Below are 5324 nucleotides of genomic sequence, written 5' to 3' on the forward strand. Positions count from 1 at the left end.
AGTTTGGTGGAGGGTTACTCGGAGAATTATCGGTGAATCTAGGGGAGTTATCAAACATATTTCCGGCTGCATGCATGATAGTGAAGAACTTAAGAAGCCGGATCCTACTGTAGCTATCTTCTACAAGTCCGGTGGACTTACCGGCAATGGCGTGGCAGTTCCCGGTGGTGCCGGCGAAGGTCGAGGTCGCAAACTTGGCGTATTGGACTCCGGCGAGACCAAAGATCGACAGCGGAGCTCGTTCCCCATTCAAACGCGTGCAGCTTGGGTCGATGCGGACCTTGGAGCGACGGCGGATGAAGTTTTCCATGAGGAAGCTCGTCGATGTAGATCCGGCGAGAGGTAGAAGATGAAGTGGTGAGGAGAGGTGAAAGAGTAAAACTGGCCGTGCGAGTGGGGTATTTATAGACCTCGCACGGAGATTCATGAGCCAAATCCTACGGTGGGAGCGGAACGGTCGCCCCGTTGGATGACCGCCATGTGTCCTAGGTCAAATGCGGTAAAACTGAGGCGGTGGTGACCTAACAGCACATCTTCGAAATTTCCGGCTAAGATTCGCATTTCCGAAAATTTGGCACAGGAAAAGAGAAGTTATGTGAGGTATGGGCAAGAAATCTGCTAAGTTACCGTTGCGGGAAGAACGAATGATTTTCGGTTGAATGAAGTTGGAAACGATGAAGTTTTGGAAGCTCTTCGTGATTCTCTTCGGATCTGGACAGAGATAGGCGGAAGAATGATGAATCTTGAAGAACTTCGGGGGCTACTATTGTGGGTATAGTTTATGGGTATTCCAACGACATGGTCTAGATCCGGCAAACCCGGGTGGCCCATAGATGGTGATGGTGGCATATGGCCCATCGGGCGACCCAGTTGTTGTTGATAGAAGATGGATGAAGTCCAGCCTAGGAACAGGAGCCGGATCCCAACCGACCTACAGGAGTAGGCGGATCCATGAAGGCCCATGAAGTATCCGGATTCCTGACGGCAAGATTAGATCTAGGTGGATCCTTGACGTGCACGGCAATGTATATTCCGTAGTTAGGCATCTTGTATTCTGGCTAGGACTCTCCGTGTAAACCCTAGATCGTGGCGCCTTGATAAGCCGGATCCCGAGAGCCCTAGAGGCACAACCACAACACATTGTAACAACGCGAAAGCGCCCAGATAATTCCAGACAAGCAGCAGTAGGCCCTATCCTCGAGCAGGTGTTCTGAAGCTGGGTAAATCGCCTACCACCGTCCCGAGTGCTCTCTGCCCTATGGCCCCTACTTCTCCCCCCTCTATGAGAATCCCTCCTCCAGGGTATCGTCGAATAGGCAATGACAGTAGAGATCCCTCCAGTGGCTGCCATGGTGGAATTTCTCCCTCCAATCTTCACCGGTTCTATCTCTGTTTTGATATTTCGGTGTTGGCGCTCCTCTTCCGAGGTACATAGGGGTCCTTTTATAGGCATTTTAGGTCAAAACATCGATCTGGAGATGAATATGGATGGCTGGCAATGCTTGAGGAGGGAAAGATCCTGGGTTGCGTGGTCCCCCTCCCGGCCGCGCCACCTGGCCTCTTTCGGCCCTTCGGGCTCCCCTCGTGAGGTTCCAGTGCTCCAGGTCCTTTTCTTCGCGAAATATTAAGCCTCGACAAATCCAAGGTCAAATTGACTTTGTTTAGATCCTTGAAAGATAAAAATACATAAAACATGATTTTCCTGTTCTGCATAGTTATAACCAAAATAAAGGGAATCATTGATAAATCCCTAAAAACCAATATAAACATGATTATAATAAACATTATATATGATGCAATTATGTGGGAATATTTATCAATAAACTACAAAGTTCATTTATGCATTTTATATGCATCAGTGGGGTAACTGAACCATTGTCTTCTCCGGTCAATTCTTCCTACAAGCTTGGAGAAATTTCTGAGCTTTAGGTGTAGGGTTTTTCATGCTCTCAACTTTCATTCCAAAATTCGGTCCCTTGTGAGTTGCAATCAAAAATAGTGGGAATGTGATGTTTTCCTTTTTTTCATTTCTTTACACATGATGGATTACATTCGTGTTCTTAGTTTTATATGTAGTCGTCAATAGCTTGAGCCACTACTTCACTTGGATCCATCGTAAGAAAAAGAGATATTGCCTTCTGCCTGGTTCGTTTCCTGCATTGGGGAGTAAGAGCATCTATAGCAGATCCCATAAATAGCCGAAAACCAAATAATAACCGCTAGTTTACGGGTTTGATTCGAAAAACGACGCAAATCAGTTACCGTAAACGAGCCAAAACCGAAAAAAAGTTTTCAGGTCGAGACTGAAAACCCAACTCGGCCTGTATTTGTAGGGGCCAAAAGGGCAAACCGAACACAAACCCCTACTCGTGGCGCGCTGAAACTTCAGATAAGGCCAACTGCTTCCGGCGGTACATTCGCCGGACTCAAGCCAAATTCCGGTGAATCTCAACATAATCTGACCGAGATGTAGCATCGCGACCTTGCTGGACTACAACAGGACGACCGACGGTAGGTGGCGCAGCGCGGGGCGAGCTCGGGGCAAGGTGACTAGCGCCGGGGAAGGCCGGGGACGGGGCGGTGCGGGGCGAGCTCGTGCGGCGCGGGCGCGGCTCGCTGGTGGCTGGGCGGAGCAGGGGCTGGCCGGAGCGGGCCGAGCTCGTGCGGGGCAGGGGCGGGGCTGGCCGGGGCACCGCAGGCCCGGACGGGACGGGGCAGCGCGGGGCAGGCCGGGGGCGGGGCGGCTGGGGGCGAGCTCGTGCGGGGCATGCCGGGGGCGGGGCGGCTGGGGGGCGAGCTCGTGCAGGGCAGGGTGTGGTGACCCTGCATACCACTGCATGTTGTAGTATGCCAGTCGTTGATATAACATTCACGAAGTACCAATCCGCAAATATTACAACCCTCAGAGTAGTACAACAGAACATAGCTGGTCCATAACTCATTCATTTATTATTACAAACCATATATATACATCATCACGGAGTTCCTCCTGGGTCTGGAGAGGAATACTCCTGGGTTCCAGGTGAACCTGTTACCTGCCAAAACCCACCGGCGGGCAATGGTTAAGCAACACGAAGAGCCGGGAGGCTCCTAGGGCCGCTTAGTGGACCCTGGCACCTCGCGTCGTCCCGCAAATCTTCCAGCCACGTCCTGGCGGTTGCTAGGGCGTGCCACCTGACCTAGACCCGATCAGGAAGGTGTTAGAGTGCTTCGATTGTTCCTGCATGGTAGACACGTAAACATTAAATACGAGCCCTATCGGCTCTCAGGTTTCCCTGTGGATCGGCTCAAAGAGCCGATCGCCCCATGGTTCTTGTTGGATTTGCAATGGCATGGGGATCCTGCTTGATCAGAACAAAGCTAAAACGATCCACGACAGCTTGGGGTTTTCACCGCATAACCGGAACGTCCTACGCGTGATCGGGCCTAGCAGATACGGAAGATGATGAAAACTACTCCTACAAGAGGCCTAAAAACCAACGTTACGTCAATTCCCGGATCATCCCTTGTAGGAACGGTAAACAACACCTAACGCACTACCGGATCGTCCGACCCCAACATAAGGCCTAACTATGCAGATATTAAACTAATCCCTGCGGAGCAAGGAGCAACTATAACGGATTAGATCTACTAAGTTACGAGCAAGCAAGATGCTGCCCTTACACCCGTAAAGGTGTAAGGGCAGCTAGGTGTCGAGGGACGGCATTGCCACGCAGATATGCACGAGAAAGCATCAATGCAAGCCCCTAAACACCTAATGATAAGTAGTACTGCTCGCCATCAACAAGGCTTCAGCACGAGCAGTACAAGGTAGACGAATAAACGTATACTGCCTAGATCGCTAGATGCGATCTAGGCAGCATGGTGCTTACCCGGGAGAAACCCTCGAAGGAAGGGGTGGCGATGCGCCTGATTTGTGTTTGTTTGAACGATGATTGTCCTCCTTTCTCGATAACCCTAGATACATATTTATAGTCCAAGGGACTTTCTAATTGAGGCGTGCACCTAACCGTGCACGGGCCAGACTCTATCTTTTAATTCTAAATTACAATGCGATCTACTATATTACAGATACACGGGCAATTTAGCCCAAACTCTTAGCGTGAGGCCGCTTCAAAGACACTCCACGTGTAATCTTCTAAGCCCATCTTCACTTACGGCCCATCTCCTGATTTGGCCAAAATCGGGTGGTAACACATGCCCCCCTGGTTTTGATAATGATAATTGCAAAACCATCTGTCTCCTTCGAAGGGTCATGTCGTGGTAGAACAGAACCGTCGCAGTATTCTTCATGATGACGTCTTGCCTTCTCAACTTCTCTGCACGATTTGACAGTTCTAGCACCACGTCCTCGGAAACTACTTAGGCATTAAATCGCTATATCCCTTTTTATTTGGCCACTTCCTGTAGTTCCTTTCTTCATCCCCTTCGCACTAGCACCCCCAAAAGCCCTCCTTGGCCGCCATGTCTTCTTCTTCTTCCTCCTCTGGTGCATCAAGCCTCTCGGTCCAATCCTCCCCCCTCCGAGAGCCGACGCCAGAGTGGGACCCGCAAGAAGCCCACGCGGCCAACATCCGTCGCGCCATTGCCGACGGGGATGAGTCGAGTCACGACTTCTCCGCCTGGTCGGAGGACGACAAGTCCTCGACTGACGGGGAGAGCGACCTCCGCTTCCTTGCAGATGGGGAATCGGAGGAGGAGAGCGACGACGACCGCTTCTCCTGGGATGATTTCACCTCTTCCGAAGAGGTGAAGGAAGAAGAAGAGGAGGAGGACAGCACCTCCTCCGACGAGCCGCCGGCCAAGCGCCATTGCCCCTGGCCCGGGAATCTCAGCGACTTCGACAGCGATGATGACGACGCTGACGAGGAGGACGAGGACAATGAGAGTCCTGCCGGCGGCCGCCACAGCAGCGATGATGAGCCAGCCGGGAGCAGCGCCGACGATGGTGATGAAGACGACGACGAGGGCAGCAGCGGCCCCTAGATAGGATAGAGCTAGGAGTAGTAGACGGGGCAATGTATCCCCTAGCAATTTCTTTTGAGAACCACTAGATCTTTGTGTAAGAAATCTGGCTATCAATGAAGAATCCCCTTTAACTTGATTTTGCCGATTTCTTTTGCGTTGATTTAGCCGATTCTGACTCTGCCGATGGTTAGCTCGACCACCGCTCAACGACCCGATGGCAACGCATCGGTCTCTTATGATAAATCTCGAGATAGCTAAGTTCAGATCCTCAAGTCCCAGTCGAACAAGACCGAATCGTAATCGTGCAAACCTTTAGATCTTGGAAATCCAAACCCCCTGAGCTCTTAGCTTTAATC

Source organism: Lolium rigidum, chromosome 3, assembly GCF_022539505.1.
Source record: "Lolium rigidum isolate FL_2022 chromosome 3, APGP_CSIRO_Lrig_0.1, whole genome shotgun sequence".
Taxonomy (NCBI): domain Eukaryota; kingdom Viridiplantae; phylum Streptophyta; class Magnoliopsida; order Poales; family Poaceae; genus Lolium; species Lolium rigidum.